The sequence below is a fragment of the Mus musculus genome, chromosome 1 (genome assembly GCF_000001635.26).
Source record: "Mus musculus strain C57BL/6J chromosome 1, GRCm38.p6 C57BL/6J".
Taxonomy (NCBI): Eukaryota; Metazoa; Chordata; class Mammalia; order Rodentia; family Muridae; genus Mus; species Mus musculus.
Genome location: NC_000067.6, coordinates 151077738 through 151095135, shown reverse-complemented (window position 1 = coordinate 151095135; position 17398 = coordinate 151077738). Strand labels below are relative to the sequence as shown.

Genomic DNA, 17398 nt, shown 5'->3' with positions numbered 1-17398 from the left:
CCAGGATCCCCCTTCTCTGGGCCATGAAGACTCTTAAGGATTAGGTGCATCATCTCCCACTGAGGCCAGACAAGACAGTCCTCCGCTACGTATGTGTCTAGGGCTTCAGACCAGTCTATGTATCCTCTTTGGTCGGTGACTTAGTCTCTGGGAGCTCCCAAGGGTCCAGGTTAGTTAACACTGTTGTTCTTCCTATGGGGTTGCCATCCCCTTCAGCTCCTTCAATCCTAACTCTCCCATAGTGGTCACTGATCTCTGTCCAATGGTTGGCTGTGTCTGCATCTGTCTCAGTCAGCTGCTGGTAGAGCCTCTCAGAGGACAACCACGCTAGGCTCCTGTCTGCAAGCACAACATAGCATCAGTAATAGTGTCAGAGTTTGGTGCCCGCTCATGGGATGGACCCGAGGTTGGGCCAGTCACTAGACAACCTTCCCTTCATTCTCTGCTCCATTTTTGTCTCTGTATTTCTTTTAGATAGGAACAATTCTGGGTCAGACATTTCAAAGGTGAGTTGGTGATCCAATCCCTCCACTGTGGCCTCTGTCTATGTACTGGAGGCGGTCTCTTCAGGTTCCATCTCCACACTGTTGGGCATTTCTGCTAAGTTAACCCCATTGAGTCCTGGGAGGCTCTCACATCCCAGGTCTCTGGGACTTTCCAGAGGTTCCCCACCACCACCCTCCACCTCTGGCAGCTGCATATTTCCATCCATTCTCCTGGCCCTCTAGGCTTCTCTCCTGCCTCCCATTATCCCTGTCCTGCCCCCTTTTCCCTTCTCCCTCCCCTCTCCCACCCAGGTCCCTCCTTCCCTGTGCCTCCCTTCTAAGTGGGATTGAACCATCCTCACTTGGGCCTTCCTTCTTGCTAAATATCTTATGGTCTGTGGGTTGCATCATAGGTATTCTGTACTAATATCCACTCATCAGTGAGTATCTATTATGCTTAACTAACTTCAGTGAAGAACATGCTGTAAAAAGGTAGGGAAGAAACCTAACTGGAAGTGGAGAAATGGACATTTTGTTTTGCCTTTGTAAACCTAGTTAGTCAGCACATGACTAAGGTCCTCAGTGAATACACCACTTTAGCTTAGAAGACTGACCTATTTGCTCAATGAACATTTTTTTGAGCATCTATATTTTCAGTATTATAGATGCACATGGATGAATAACATGGAATTTCTTCTCAAAGAAGGAAAATATACAAACAAAATGAACTCTGTTTAAGCAATGTTATGAAAAATATACAGACTTCACTGGTTTAATTGGAATTCCAGAGTTAGATTCTCAACACTTGGCCAGAGTCCTTCAGGGAGCTCAGTTTGATATTCTGGGGCCGAAGTAGTCTCTTCCCTCCTTCATTCCTTGCCCCCACCCCACCTCCTTGCTCAGGTCATATGTATCCCAGGCTGTGATACCTTGTCTGCAGGTCATAGGTATCTATATCTGACATGCCAATCCAAGTGAGATCAGAAGGGAAGCCCTGGCTCTGACTCTGACCACCAGACTCTCCTTTCCCACAGTCTACAGCAGTGGTTCTCAATCTTCCTAATGTAGTGACCCCTTAACACAGCTCCTCAGCTTGTAGTGACCCCCAACCATAGAAAATTATTTTCATCGCTATTTTGTAACTGTATTTTTCTACTGTTATGAATTGTAATTTAATATCTGAAATGCAGGATTTCTGACAGGTAACCCCTGTGAGAGGGCCATTCAACCCACAAAGGGGTTTTGATCCAAGGTTGAGAACCTCTTGTCTACAGATTTTTTTTTTTTTATGTTTTCAGTTTTCTGTTCTGTTCTCCGATCTTTCTACATCGAACTCCACTCACACTGGTTAATTCTCTGAATCAGAGTACATACACACACACACACACACACACACACACACACATACACACACACAAACACACACAGATACAAACACACAAACATACATATACACACAAACACACACACATACAAACACACAAACACACACATACACACAAACACACACACACACACACCACATAAGCCTGGTTCAGTCAACATATGATAGTTGTCTCCCAAGATTGCATTGCTAAAAGGACAGCCAGCCATCTTAGTCTGTGCAAGTGTTCTCCATAATGTTCACACAGTGAAGAAGGACCTGGTGACACAGAACACTTCTCTACCAGTAAGTGTTCATAACTGTAGTTATGAAGCTTGAGTTTTCATCCTGAAACATTTTACGGTCCAGGCTCTCTGCTTGGCTTCACAAAAATAGTGGGCTGCCTCATGACAACCTGACTTATTTATTTTTCTATTTCCAGTGTTTTGAATCCAGGCAAATATAATGTGTTACTCATGAGAGGCCCCTCAGCCAGCTCATTGGAAATAGCTGTAAATTCCCTTTCCTTCCCTGTACCAAACACCCAGACCAAGGTTTCTCTGAGGCTTCGGTGAGAATGGCTTCCCACACCTAACCCTGTGTTTAAGAAGAGGAAAGAAACAGACTCTGGCTGAGTGTGGTCCAGACTTTCCGTCATCCCAGTGGTGTCACTCCTAGTTATTTCTAGTTTCCAACTAATAAATGTCCCTGAGATACAGCTCTGAAACAAGATATATGACTGCTATTTCTCAGTGTCGTCCTGCATAAGCAGGGTGGACATTGCTGTGAAATAGAAGAAAATTGGGGAATTGACCCAGTGCACACAGGTATGCAAAATAAGAGTGGATAAAGAGACCCCAAGGGAGAATAAGATGAATGAGTTAGAAAAAACAAAGCCCTGGTACCTTAGCCTTTTTTTTTTTTCTTTTGCCTTAGAGTTTCTGTCATTTAGTTTCTATTAGCCCTGGCAGTCTGAGCCAGAAGCTAAAATGAGCTTGGTCTCATGACTCTTGACTGCAAGTGCTCCGAGGTTGGAGTGACCAGCTCCGAGTGACCCACTCCTCTCTTCCTGTCTCACCTGAGCCCTGTGACTCCGTCACAGCACAGCAGGCACATGAGGGATGGATAAAATCTAAAGTCTGTGGGTTGACTTCTCAAAACTCTGCACTTTAGAAAAAGGTACATCCTGACTTTATAGTCCAGTCAGTTACTAATTCACCGAGCTATGTTTCTTGTCTGCCACACATGGTTGCACTGGAACAATGGCTTGTTAGGCAACGGGTAAGATAACAAAACAAAAACGTGTTTTCAAGTTTCAACTCACTAAAAGCTTCAATGAGTTTACTAGGTATTTGTTTTAGTTCATATTTTCCAAATCTTGAGCTCTTCCATGGAAGTGACTCTAGAACTGGGTATTTCTCTTTTATTTCTTCCTTTTTTGGTTAGAATTGAGGAATTAAGTCAGATCACCATTGAATAACAGTCCTTGACTCTATGTACCTATCATGCTTAATCTTGATAGTGAACTTGACTGTATTGAGAAGTACCACAGAGATTAATAAAGCACAACTCTGTGCATATCTATTAAGACAACTCCAAAGGGGCTGAGTGAAGGTAAAAGACCCGTCCTGAGTGTGTGGCTCCTTAAGGAAACAAGGGGAGGGGGCTGAGGACCTGATGAGGTCCAAGGAGAAAAGAAGAAAGCCTGTGGGCACAGGTGTTCCCTACCCCCACCCTCTCCCCTCCCTCCTTCTCTCCTTCTCTCCTTCTCTCCCTCCCTCCTCACCTTCCCCCCTCCTTCTCTCCCTCTCTTCTTGGCTTTCACAGTGAGCTGCTCTAGTCTGTTGTACCCTCCCTGCCGAAATGAATTGTTGAGGGAAAAAAGATCAAGATTTATTTAGAACGAAAGAAATGTTCGTGGATGATCTCACATTCAATCTATATTGTGAAAATTAGGCAGGACATTTGAGTCAAGTACAAACTAATTATCTTTCTGAACTTAGCCCATGCCCTCTGCCAGTGCCTGCTTATGTGGGCTTTGCTGGTCTGTTTTTCAGATTCTCTTGTGGTTCCCTAAGGTCATGTTCTATTCTATGTCAGGTACCAATTCACTCACACAGAAGGTCAAATCCAGGCTGCTACATACAAATGAACATAAGAAAGAAATCCTCAGAGTCCTCGGCATCCTGAGACCCCAGTGTAGGTTGCCTGTACCCTGAATCAGATTAAGTAGCTGCTAAATGGCCTCTATGGGTTTTATGTAATATACTGGCATACCAGGCTCAGGATTTGCTGTAACAGACCTGGTGACTGTTTCATGTGGGAGAGGAAGGACACTGAGTGACTTAACATAATTAACTAGTTGTGGAGAATAGAAGTCACAACTAGAGAGACGAAACTTAGGAGGGTGCTTGTGACCAATAAGCAGCAAGGATATGGAAGGAGTTGTGCTTTACTCCAAGTGCAGGTGCTGAGAACCCGCTAGAACACTCAGTCAGAATGTTTGGGGAGTTAGGCTCAGGATTATACACCCCCAACAAACAAACAAAAACCAACAAGCCAAAGAAAACAAAGCAAAAACAAAAAAACAAAAACAAAACAATGAAAAAAAAAAAGAAACAGAAAGATCCACAGGAAATCTTTATTATCACAACAAAGAAAGTTCCCTGGGATAGTTGCCTATCTGGTTCTCTGTGGGTAGGTGGAGAAACAACGGATGCTTATTAAAATGCCAGCTTGATTGCATGAATGACTATGCTAAGGACCAGGCGGAAGCTGAGGGACAGATAGGGACAGATATAAACTGCTTTCCTCCTATTTTCTCCTGAACCTCTTTGCATGGCTGCCAGTTTCTCATCTAGAAGACGAGGCAGGAGACAAGGAGGAGGGATGAAGGGACAAGCAAGAGATGATGATGGAAGATAGCATCTTTCAGTAACATCTAGTCTTCCTCTGCTTCCAAAAAAATGAGGCAGACTGGCATTTGTTTCCTCCAGCCAGCTAATGGCATGTGCCTGACTGAAAGGTCCCAGGATCACTCCCAGAGCACAGAAGCTGCCCTCAAACTAGTGTAAATGATAGACATGTGGCCTTATGGGACTTCCAGAGGAGTTCCAGATCAGAACTGTCCTTCAGGGGTTGGCTGTAGCTTACTGCTATTTGGAGCAGCTCTTGGCCTTCCATCATTATGGCGGAGGGCAGGTTGGTGGAGGAGGCTGAGGCTAAATTTCAGAGCAGTGCTGTTATTGTCTCAGATCATAAAATGAAGTAGCCAGAAGGAGAAGCCCACCCCACTGCGATAGCATGCTCAGAATATCTGTGCGCCTTCTGGATTCTTGGGTTGTTTCCATCTTTCAATGCAGATGTGCGGTTCTTCCTCAACACACTGTGTTTGGATATTTGACTTGACTGGGATCTCCAACTGTGCCATGCCAGAGGATGAGAAGAATGGGTGAGAACCTTGAGTTGACACCCGAGATCTGTACTGTGTGGCTCTGTGGTGAAATCACTAAGGAGCACGCTCATTGAGATGTCTACTATCACCCAACTCAGTACGAGAGGAGATGCCTTCCAAGATGCTGAGAAAAGTCACCTGAATTTACAAGCACAGTTATGTGGGGGACAGTCATTGTTTTGTTTTCTTACTTACATCGTTACTTTTTTTAAAGACAGGGTCTCACTACTTAGCTGTGTCAGGCTGGCCTAGAACTTGCCATGTAGACCAAGCTGTTATCAACCCACAGAGATCTGCCTCCAGGGTGCTGGAATTAAAGTCATTCTTGCTTCTACTCTGAATATTAAAAGTGTATTTAAATAGTTCAACTTCTTTTTAAATAAATCTGTATTTATCCTGTATATATTCATACAATATATTCTGATCATAATCAGCTCCCTCTCTCAAGTCCTCCCAGATCATCCACCATCTCCCTACCCCCTCCATAATTGCATCTCTTATAAACTTGCACGATGTTTATTAGATAATCTTTAGCCGTTGAGTAGAATTGGATTCTTCCACATAAAATTTGTAGGAGATCTTTGCTTTGGACAATGCTCCTGCAGTGGTGCCCATCAGGCTAATAGAGTCACAGTTGTTGTATACTCACCAGAGAGGACTGCTCAGACATGGGTTTAAGGAAGTCTTTATCAGCTGGCTGGGGACTACACACTGGGTTTTCAGGATCTCGGTGTAGTCCCCAGCCTTCCTCAGAGTGAGCTTTTCATCACAAACCCCACAAAGAACCATATCCAATGTAGACACACTCCAGTTAACAAGAACAGTTAGCCAGAAGTAGAACCCCAGCAGTCAAAAAGCAAGGACAGTTCATTTAGAGATTTCCCCCGGGTTCTAGAATCATGGATGAAAGCCAATTAAGCTCTTGCAGTTTGTTGTAACCTGTGTCTTTTGACTGGGGCACGCCAGTGACACATTTAAGCGAGCAGGTTTAATAATTTCAGTAGACAGAAAGCTGTGCAGACATTAGGGAGTTTGCCTGTGACACTTTACAACTGCCCAAAAATGACGTATATTGGAGCCATGCTCTCAGTGGGGGACCTCAGATCCGTTAACCGCCGATTTGCAGGGCACCAGAAGGGAGAATGCACAGTCCACTCGGTGCAGACCTGGGAAATGCTCCAGTTTATTCCTCTAGAGCAGAGTGTTCATCTGAGGACACAATTGTGAGAAGAGTCACACCAGCCCCAAGACCAGCCAGGCCCTCGGATTTTACTGCACTAAGTTACGTTTTCCTTTGATAACAGAAAAGGCTGAGAAATGACTCTTCCAAAGATGAATAGGCTGTGCTGTAATTTTTTTTTTAATCATACTTCAATTGATCTGTGCCTATCTCTTCAAAACTGCCAGATACTGGAAAGGACCTGCTTGGATAATGGTCAGGGGAGGGGCAGACTTGGTCTATATTCTGACTGGAGATGGTAAGAGGCACAGAAAAGGCTGTGTGACTCAGGACACTTTAAATGAAATATACCTCTTACAGACTGAGCCGTGCAGATAGATGGCCTAGGTACCAGACCGAGCATTTGAAAAACACTTCATTTTCTCTTCCTAGGCCCTCGAGCTTTGTCCTTTTAAATTATTAGTGTCTCCCTCAATCTTACTAGAACATCTATATCGGCTCTCTGTGGAGATCAGTTTTTCAAAAATAATCACTCTCTCCGCCGAAACACACTGAGGCGGATGACTCAGTGCGTGGATGGGGCTCTGCAGCCAAGAAGGGAGCGCTCTGTTCTGAGCTGCCTGCCACGGTTTTCTACTGAGAAACAGTGGGGCAGTTTCTGGCAGTTCCTGGCATTATTCTGGGGGAATTGCTGTAGTCCTTATGTGAGTATTCATCTATCTAATATCTATTTACCAAACGTTTAGGAACTTGAAGCTACTTAGCATTCGGTGGTAAGAATAAAGGGGCAGTCGGGCAGGGCGTGGCTGATTTACAGAAGCCTGGGATGAAACAGCCAAGGACAGCGTCAACGGAGGAAACAGAAAAAAATATCTGAGAGCAAAGGACAAAGGGAGAATCTGACATCGGGAACATAGCAAAACTCCATCCATACCTTGAAGGAAGGGGAGACAGAGAAGCCCCCCCCCCCCCAGGGCTAGTGGGGGTGGGATTGGGGGAATGGACCTAGGAGTGGTGGACAGAGGAAGAAGAGACAAAGGAGACCCCTCCTGGGGTTTGTGCTTAAAAGCTCACCCTGAGGAAGGCAAGGGCTACACCGGGATCCTAAAACTCAGTGTAGTCGCCAGCCAGCTAATAAAGACTTCCTTAAACGCCTGTCTGAGCAGTCCTCTCTGGTGAGTACCCAACAACAGCCACTCCATGTCTGTTAGGCCTGATGGATCGCACTGCAGGAACATTGTCCAAAGCAAAGATCTCCTACAAAGAGGGTGGGGCACATTGCAGAGGCAGAGGAGGGTCTACCTAAGGAGACCCGGCTCCTTCCTGAGGAAGTGACACCACAGATGAGAAATAACATGACTGCTTTCTCCCAAGGATTACTCTTAAGAGTAGAAACCAGGGGGTTGCACGAGAGAACTTGGCCTCTCAGATGCCGTGGTGCAAACAGGAACGACAAAGCCCAGACCTATACAGAGATGAGAGTAGAAAGATTGAGGGCTCAAAAAATGTCAGGCTTCAGAAGCAGACTGTCTGGGAGGTTAGGCAAATCCTCGTTGCTAATGAGCACAGTAAATACTTACCAATAATGAGTATGGATGGCAAAGAAGACAATGGGAAGACAGGTTTTGGGGAGTTTCCGTTGCCGGAAACGACTACTACGCACACTCTGCGTTCTAGCTTTTCTAGACTGAAACTTCCAGAGTGCTTGAAATCAGGCAGTTTAGTTTCTCCTCACTCTTTAGTATCAGAAAAGAAGTCACAGTAGACAGATTTCAGTAGTAAGTCTGCAATTTATTAACCTTAATATATCAGGCAGGATCCTTCATATCTAATCAGAGCTGACTACCCGGCCCTGGAAAAGCCACGGTGAACAAGAACGGAGGTGGGGTTGGGGTGGGATGGGGGTAGGGTGGAATCTTTGCCTTTATGGAACTTTAGTTGTGAAGGAAGACAAAAGGCAAGCAATTACTAACCAATGGGTGTGCGGAGTGAGAAGCGCTGTGAATAAAGTGGGTCACGGTGAGGTAAAGCTCCCGAGGGAGGGCGGGTCGCACACTGATGACCTGCCGGAAGGGGGTCTGCGGTGAACCTCAGGCAACACAGAGCGGTGGGTGGGAAAGAGCTGGGTTGTCTGGTGACCCTCGGAGTCCTGACGATCCAGGCCTGCAGGCTGTAAGGAGAATGCAATTTATTTTGAGAGCTTAGGAAGTTATTAGGGCCTTTAAGGCAAGAGAATTCAAAGGTTTAGGGTGACATTTCCACAATGTCATTCTGTCAGTTGCATAGAAAGTGGGGGTGGGGATTGTGGGGTGAGTCAAGTTTAACTTTCCCCGTTGTCTAAAAAGATAAAAATGGCTTGAGCGATAACAATTAATTAATCTCTTTATACCCTTGGAAGTGAGCGCCACCCCCCGCCCCCGGACTATTTGTTTGGCAAATTTTGGATAAAAGTGGATAAATGTATTACTGAGTTTAAGTTTTCAAACAGTAAAACGGCCAGTGAAGAGAAGACCGTGGAGCGATGTATCTTGTGCCCATCACAGATTCCATAGTTTGCCTTTTACCATTCTTGCTTTGTCAAAAATAGATCTTTAAATGATATCTCTACTGGTCCATCTATTTTTGACACTTCGAAAACTAAAAGCTCATTATTCCCAAACACTTCAATACTAACAGTTATCTGGGATTTCATGGGTTTCAGAACCCCCTCTTTTCCTCTTTTGTAATGTGTACTTGCAATGTATCCATCTGAATAGCCATTTGATGTGCTTGAGGAAGGACAGGCTTCGAGCACCCTCCCTGTCTCTGTCCTCTCCCCTTGGGCATCCTGGTATTTTTCAGTACTGCCTTATGGGTGTTCAGTCTTTTCTCTCTCTTTCTTCAGGTTGGGCTACCTGCTGCTAACTGACCATTGACACCCTGCTGCTGTCGATTTTCATGAATTTTTCTAAAATTTCTCTTTTATATTTTTCAAATCTAGAATTTCTTTTAGTTTTTTTTTTTTTTGTTGTTGTTATAGATTTCCTTTCTGCCTGATTTTCTTGAACTTTATGATGAAAATGTTTTTCTTTGTAATCTTGTACAGAGGCAAATAGCTGCTTTTAGGAGCTGGATCAGCAGTGTATTGATCATCTTCAGGTTTGATATGGTTCATGGTCTCCTATTTCATTGTACAATCACTATTCTGGATTGTGTCTTGGATGTACAGAAAATACTTCATATATGTTTTGGGTCCCATTTCCATTTTTAGAAGAGTGTTATTTACCAACTGAATTTGAGAACAATGAAGCTGGGTCTAAAACTTTTACTAAAATTGTTAATTTTGCTCTATGCTTTTCTTTCCCACAGTGCACAGGGAACAGTAGAGGGAGAGTATGATGTCATTTTGCCTATGACATCATTTTGCTTATGACATCATTTTGCTTCTAAGTTAGTCGGTTTTGATTGCTGAGAATCTGCCCTGTACATGGGCTGCTCACGAGTCAGCCAAAGATTTGGGCAGCACACATCTGCGGATACCGTGGCTCTGCCTTTGTGGCTGTCACATCCCGTGGATGTTTGTGGCTGTCACATCCCGTGGATGCCTCTTTACTCTCCAGCAATGTGGATCCAACAAGCCCAGGCTTCTGATCTCTTCAGTCTTAGGTCTGAACGCCCTCACCGGGTTCCATCTGTACAGTATTGCACAAAGTGGTAGACTGCCTTCAAGTTCAAGGCTGACAAATGAGAAGTACTCCTTGTTAATGTCCTCTAAATATCTGCACCCCTCAACTAATTGTCTCCTTTTCAGTTATTCCTTGGTGCCTTCAGAAAGCAGTTTTTATTTTGTTCAGAATTTAATACTGCTATCCAAAGCTGGTCCAGAAAAGTCACCTGGTTAAACTTAAAAATTTCAACTTTTATTCTCAGAAGTATACACATATCCAGCTCATTAATTTTCAAAACTAAATAACTTAAGTTGTTGTCTTAGTTACTTTTCTATTGCTGTGATTAGATGCTATGACCAAGGCATCTTACAGAAGGAAGGATTCATTTGGGGGCTTATGGTTCCAGAAGAATACAAGTCGGTGACCATCATGGCAGGGAAGCCAGGCAGCAGACAGCAGACAGGCAGTCAGGTAGACAGTCAGTCAGGCAGGTAGACAGGCAGTCAGGCAGGTAGATAGGCAGGCAGCAGTTAGCAGGCAGGCATGCAACAGGTAACAGGTAACAGGTAACAGGTAGCAGGTAGCAGGTAGCAGTTAGGCAGCAGGCAGCAGGCAGCAGGCAGCAGGCAGCAGGCAGCAGGCAGCAGGCAGCAGGCAGCAGGCAGCAGGCAGGCAGCAGGTAGCAGGCAGCAGGCAGCAGGCAGGCAGGCAGGCAGGCAGGCAGGCAGGCAGGCAGCAGGCAGGCAGGCAGCAGGCAGGCAGGCAGGCAGCAGGCAGCAGGCAGCAGGCAGCAGGCAGCAGGCAGGCAGGCAGCAGGCAGGCAGGCAGCAGGCAGCAGGCAGGCAGGCAGCAGGCAGGCAGGCAGCAGGCAGGCAGGCAGCAGGCAGCAGGCAGCAGGCAGGCAGGCAGGCAACAGGTAACAGGGAGCAGGTAGCAGACAGCCAGCAAGCTTGGGGCTGGAGCAACACGTGAGAATACACATCTCACTTCACAAACAGGAAGCAGAGAGAACTGATTGGAAATGTCATGTGGCTTCTGAAACCTCAAAGCCCACACACCCCCACACCCCCCACACCCCCACACCCTCACCCCCCCACCCCGTCCCACACTTCCTCTAGTAAGGTCACACCTCATAATCCTTCACAAATGCCACCACCAGCTGGGGACCAAGTGTTCAAATGCCCAAGGCTATAGGGAACATCTCTTTTATACCCCCCATGGCATGACTGTAGTATGGACAAGGACTGATACTTAGAGAAATTTAGTCACTTTCAGATCATATTGCTGGTGAATGCAGAGTCTTGAGAGAGAGACATCTTCAAACATTTCTTAAAGTGTGAGGTTAGTGATGGGAAGAAGGACCGGGACAGATCTAAAAACTAGGAAGTTTATGATTTGAATGTGCGGGGTCCTCACAGGCTCATGTATTGGAACACTTGGTCCCTAGCTGGTGTCGCTATTTGTGGAGACTCTGGAACTTTTGGGTAGAACCTTGCTGAGGGAAGTGGTGGGCTTTGAGGGTTTACAGTCTCATGGCAACCACTGTTGGTCCCTGTCCCCTGCTCCCACACTGGTCATACAGTGTAAATAGCCAGTCTTCCTGCCGCCATGCATTCCCCATAGTGATGGACTGTGACTCTTCACACTGTACCAAAACACTCCCTCCCTGAAATCTTTTCTTGTTATGTATTTTGTCACAAGAATGAGGGGGGAAACACCTACTGCAATTAGGAAATCAATATGTTCTTGAGAGGTGGAGAGATTGAATCTAAAAGAGTGGTGGAAAGAGTGTATGTGGGTATCCCACGGTGATCTAAGTGAGCGATGTAATAAAAACTGAAAAATTTAAAGGATTTTGTTATTGTTGAAAAGGGTGTGGGGTAGGAGTATTACAGACCTGTTAAGTTTGAGGTTCTACTACACATTTGAATAGAGTTGCCAAAATACAAAGCCTGGAACTTGGGAATGGGTGGGTTCACACTGGAAACACAGCCCTCACCATCATTAGCATATGGGTGTCCTTTAAAGCCATTGGGTTGCACAGAGATAACTAAGGCAGAAGTTCAGAGAGAGAGAACAGATGGTATTTTTTTTCCTGGACATTTAACTTTAAAAGTGGCAGAAGAGTTTGGCAAAAGAACCTAAGAAAGAGCAGCCAGTGATTCTGAAGGAAAAGCAGAAGGCGGAGTCATGAAAGCCAAGACAAGAGAACATGTTGAGGAGAAAGAGGTGGTTAGTGTGAAACTTCTCGGGGGGGCTTAGAAAGATGAGGACGGGATCTTTCTCAAGGGAGAATGAAAGTTGGAATCCAGACAGACGGGAGTACGTTGGGAAATCAGAGTTTCAGTGCAGAAGTAGAGGGAGCAGAGCCTGAATCTTTATTTAGTAAAGTTTGTTGTGAATTGAGAGTAGAAGAAATGAGGGAATTTTTAAAAATGTAAATAGGAATGATATGGTAGAGAGATGCTTATCAACCTTAATCATCAACCCAAAGCAGTCCCTTTGGCTTCCATGTGTGTGTAAGAACGAAATGGAATTTGCCCTCCTGCACCTGACTTATTTCATTAGTATAATGTCCTTCAGCTTAACCCTGTCTCTGATCACAGAGATGTAGGGAGTAGAAAGGTGGTCACTGGAACTTGGGAAGGGGTGGAAGCAGGGGAAGACAGAGGGAGGGTTGTTTGTGGTAGAAGGGTACAGGTGGATAGGACCAATGGCCTCTAATATTCAGCACCTCAGTAGGAGGAGGATGGCTGGTAATAACTGATTTCATATTACAGATAGCTAGTGCAGAAGGAATTTCAATATTCCTAACAGAAAGCAATGATAAATGTCTGAGAGCAGGGTCAATTACCCTGACCTGATCCCTACACACTATACACATCTATGCAGTGCCACACGGCAGCCCGTTAAGTATGCTCAATTACTGCGTGCCAACTGAGAATCAAAACATATTTGAAAATAGCTGATTTGGGTAATTTGTTGGATTGTTCTGAAATAGCAAATGATGTATTCAAAACTGCTCTTCAGAGAGCGAGCCGTGCTAAAACAGTTTTAGGAATAAGCCTTTTCTAAAGTGATGGTTCCGAGGAGTCACTGTATGTATCTCAGAGTCAGTTCCTGGCAGTCGTGGCCCACATTGCTTCCTTACATGAAGCTGGATGCTTAGTGAGTGCTTTTGCTAAGTGATTTCTTTCCTCTGGATCGTCAATGGATGGTTTCAGTCGGTCCTCTAGACTTCTCTTTCTTCAGTTTTGAAAATTGATGGCTAATGATGAAATGAATTGCTGTCAGAGTAGTTCAAACATGGTACTCAATGGAAACAAGTTGGTGTTGGGGACTGGAGAGCTGGATCAGCAGTTGTAAGGGCATACTGCTCTTACAGAGGACTTGAGTTCTGGTCACCCATCCCCCTTGGCTCACAACAGCCTTTATGTCCAGCTCTAGGAATCTGACACAATCTTCTAACCTCTGCACATATGCAGAACTTATCCTACGTGGTGTAGGATAATGATGGCTGATAACAATGAATTCTATGTTCAAACTAACTAGGACAGGGTACCTTTAAATTAAAAATAAAATAAATCTTTAAAAATGAAACGGCATATTAGGGCCATGGACACAGCCAATGGCAGACTTCATGTCTTACATGTGTAGGGTCCCAGGTTCAAGACCAGCATTGTTACAAGAAAGACCAAGGAAACAAGCAAATCTCAGCACAGACTATAGAATTTCACTTTTGCAAAAGCGATATACAGATACTCATAGACTTCATTCGACCATTTATGTTATACATTAGTAGACTGAAATTATTTTAAATAAAATAGCAAGGCTTGATAGGAAATAATAAAAAACAAAAAAACAGCCATGCCCAACCAGGTAAAAATATTTTCAATCCCAAAGAACAGCTCAGATCGTTTGCAGAGAGGATAGATATTCTCCAAGTGCCAGACTCGGCAGGAGAATTTGATTGATTTGCATCTTAGTTCAGACCTAAAAGGACCTTGTTGGTGCTGTTGTTTCTAATGCTCTGTTTCTAAGGCTCAGACTGCCTCCAGCTGTCTTCCTGTTCTTTTCTAAAAGTCCCTGGTTTTTTATGAGCCTGTCCTCCAGACTCTCCTTTTCCGCTTTGCTAACAATAACGGCTCAACTTCCGGACACATTTCCACCAGCGATTTCTTAGCCCCTGCTTCTGAATAGTTTTGCCAGTGAACCCGATTCTTTCCTTCTTCTGCTTCTGGTCTTCATCTACAGGGTCCAGAGTCTCAAGCTCTGTGTCAGCTTCAGGTTGCAGGTTCGCTGCCTGCCTTTGCAGGACAAATGCTCGTCTGGATTGACAACGTTGTCCCTGTTTGCCCACAGCGGCCACTGGCTGTGATGTGTCCTGGCACCCTCCTGCAGTGGCCTGCCACTTGGAACACTGGACCTTGGCATGCCTCTGTGCTCTGGCCCTTTTGGAGATTGTCCCTCAAGGGCTTCATAAGAAATTGGTAACTGTGTTTACTTGGTGGCTGGGAAGAAAGTCTTTAATATCTCAATTAAAAAAAAACTCATAATGTAAATATTTTTTGTTGTTGATGTTGTTTGCTTCCCCCACACACACCTTTTTTAAAATAACATGTGGAGAAAGGATCGTAGATCATTTATTTATTGTGTGTTTATAGTGTCTTAAACACCCCCACCCCCAGCCCTTTTTAGTGCCTTTAGGTCCTTTCTGAGTCTTAACTACCCAGCAGGTTTCTTATCGTCCTTGCCTTGGGGAGTTGTCCTTTTCTGTGCTCTGATAACACACAAGGTCTGCTGGAGTTCTCCGAATGCCGTCTGCTCTGCCTATCTAAGTTTTGTCTTTCCCATTAGACTGCCGGCTTTGTTCTTTTCCTCTTTGTGCAAAGTGGAGCCGCGCAGTCCTAAGGCCCAGAATCTTGGCTCCAGGGTTGCTCAGCTCTTTCCAGTCACTTGCCACCATGGTCGGTACCTTAGGTGCCACCCAATTTACGTTCCGGAACAGTGAAGCCGTCCATTATTTATTTAAACCCTATTTTTAGAAGAGCTGCAAGGTGCTATGAAAACGTTGGGTCTCACCCTGAAAGTTTGGGCAAAGTTCCTCCTAAGAAGCAATAAGTGAGTTTAGATTTGAAAAAGGAGTAGGCCTGAACCAGTTGCCTCTGGAGGAGAGCTCCAGGCAAGAGGAACATGTGGGTGGACTCCGAGCTGGCAAGAAGCACGGGGGTATAGTACCAGGACTATATTGGAAAGATGAAGTAAATGCAGCTGGAACACAGCTCTGGTGAGCACAGAGCTCCGAAGAGCCAGGCTTCCGTGGGCCATTCTCCTGTTGCCTTGAGCCTGTATCCCATGCACACTAGTCATTTAGAGGATATGTTTTAGGCACCAAAATAAGGTCGTTTTGGGGTCAGTGATGAATCACAAAGATCCACCCCGGAAAGAAGAAGCTGCCTTAAGACATTTATTTATTTATTTGACTGCGAGGATTTAGGAGCTGCTAGGTGAGTCCCCGGAGAGATGGAAAGCGGAAGACAGAGGTGCGGAGGTAAAAAAAAAGGAGAGTTATCAAAAGCTGCTGCCTCTTAACACCAGAATCCGGAGCTTTGTGTCCAATGCCTCCCTCTCCCTTCACATACCCTTAGTTTTAGGATCCTGGGCGTTGGGGTGGGAGATTGACACTAGCCAGCAGGGGTTGTGTCTGAGGGGCTCTGGGGTGCTGGGAAACTTTCCCAGCAATGCTAGCTAGCATCTGTATTTACGACAGACCACATTCAAATACATTCAAAGAATTCTGGAAATAAAGCAGGAGGCTGAAACCAATCGCTCATCGCAGGATGGAGGACCATTGCCAAGGCAAACAAGAACAGGTGAAACGAGGAAGGAGCAAGCTCTTAGTCTCCCTCTAGCGGCCACTGTTGGTAGAGACTAGCCGTGCGTCGCCAGCGTGCCAACCCAGGTTTCACATCCAAAGCAGAGAAGGGTGTGTGAAAACTTTCATTTTTATGAGTTTTTAGAAAAGACTCATAGGATGGGGAGGACAGAAGAAGGACAAAGAGGGCACTGAAAAATGGCGACAGGGACAATGAGAAAAGGCTGTCCTTAGATCTCAAAGTGCTTTGAGAGAGACTGTGAAACACACCCACTGTAAAACTAATAATAGTAATAACAATAACAACAACAATAATATAACAACAACAAACTGTTAGGATATGAAGACAAACATTGCTAGAACAGAAAACCCTCGAGTGTGACTTTCATTTCTGCCTTTCCACAGTGCAGCAACTTTGGAAGCCACCGTAGAAAAGTCATTCCATAAACTCTTTTTGGTGTAATAAAGATGGATTCTCTGTCTAATGCAGAAACACACAAAACTTCTTTGTTGGTTTATGCTACTTCAGTCTCTGGATTGGAAAGCACGCACACGGGTGATCATTTAATTACGAATATTATATCCACTTGAGCACGTATATTTTAAATAGTTGATAAAGACCCAAAGTCAGATCTCTCACTGTTGGGCTTAAAGCTGTCGGAAACAATGACCCAGGTGAGGTCAAAGGAGATGCCCCTACAAGTATGGTTTGTGTTCATCTCCTAAGGATCTTACAGCTCTCCTGCCCAAGACCTCCCGGAAAAGAGCAGGTCTCTCTCATTTTCTTGAGCACAGTTCTAAACTCCCTGCCAGCCTTAGGCTTCCCTTGCGAGCAAAGCCAAGCAGAGGGCCCTATCCAGACCCAGAAACACTCCCCGTGCATATCCTTTTCCTTTGCTCTTTTGGTTTTTCTTCCCCCCCCCTCCTTCCTCCTCCCCCTCCCTTCCTCCACCCCTCCCTTCTTCCTCCCCTCCCTTCCTCCTCTCCTTCCTTTCCTCTTCCCCCTCCCCTTCCTCCCTTTTTCCTCTCTTTAGTATTTAGAGTCTTGAAATATATGAGTGGAAACATCAGATAAGTTACAGTAAAAGCAGGGAGATGTCTATAGGCCTGAGGTGAGCTATTTGATGACTCTCTTATTGTTTTTTGGTTGCTGACAGTTAGTAGTCTGTCAATTTTGCACATTTTAAAAGACTTATCTGTTAGTCATAGATACAGAAGCAGGCAAGGAATTGATATTTAAAAGTGGTAAAGGTAGCCCATATTAAAGTTGAGGCTTTGGGTCTGCAGAATTCCAACCTCCCTACAAATAGTGGAGTTCTAGTCACTTAATCAGCCTTATAAAAAGTGCAGCTCCTCCAACAAAATGTCATTCACACCATATAGTGCAAACTGGC

The 17398-nt window shown here is 44.9% G+C and overlaps 2 long non-coding RNA genes across 4 annotated transcripts in view; both read left to right on the top strand.

The window, feature by feature from the left end:
- The window catches only part of Gm36139, an 80787-nt gene that overhangs the window by 60111 nt on the left and 3278 nt on the right, over nt 1–17398 (top strand). The window contains exon 1 of one of the 3 annotated variants that reach the window (XR_387462.1): nt 7029–7186. The exons of 1 other annotated variant lie outside the window; for it this stretch is intronic. This is a non-coding gene — a long non-coding RNA (predicted gene, 36139). One more of the 3 variants, XR_387464.3, reaches the window with a different exon arrangement.
- Gm36077 lies at nt 11216–14691 on the top strand. The gene is made up of 2 exons (XR_387461.2): nt 11216–12361; nt 14384–14691. It is a non-coding gene; the product is annotated as a predicted gene, 36077 (long non-coding RNA).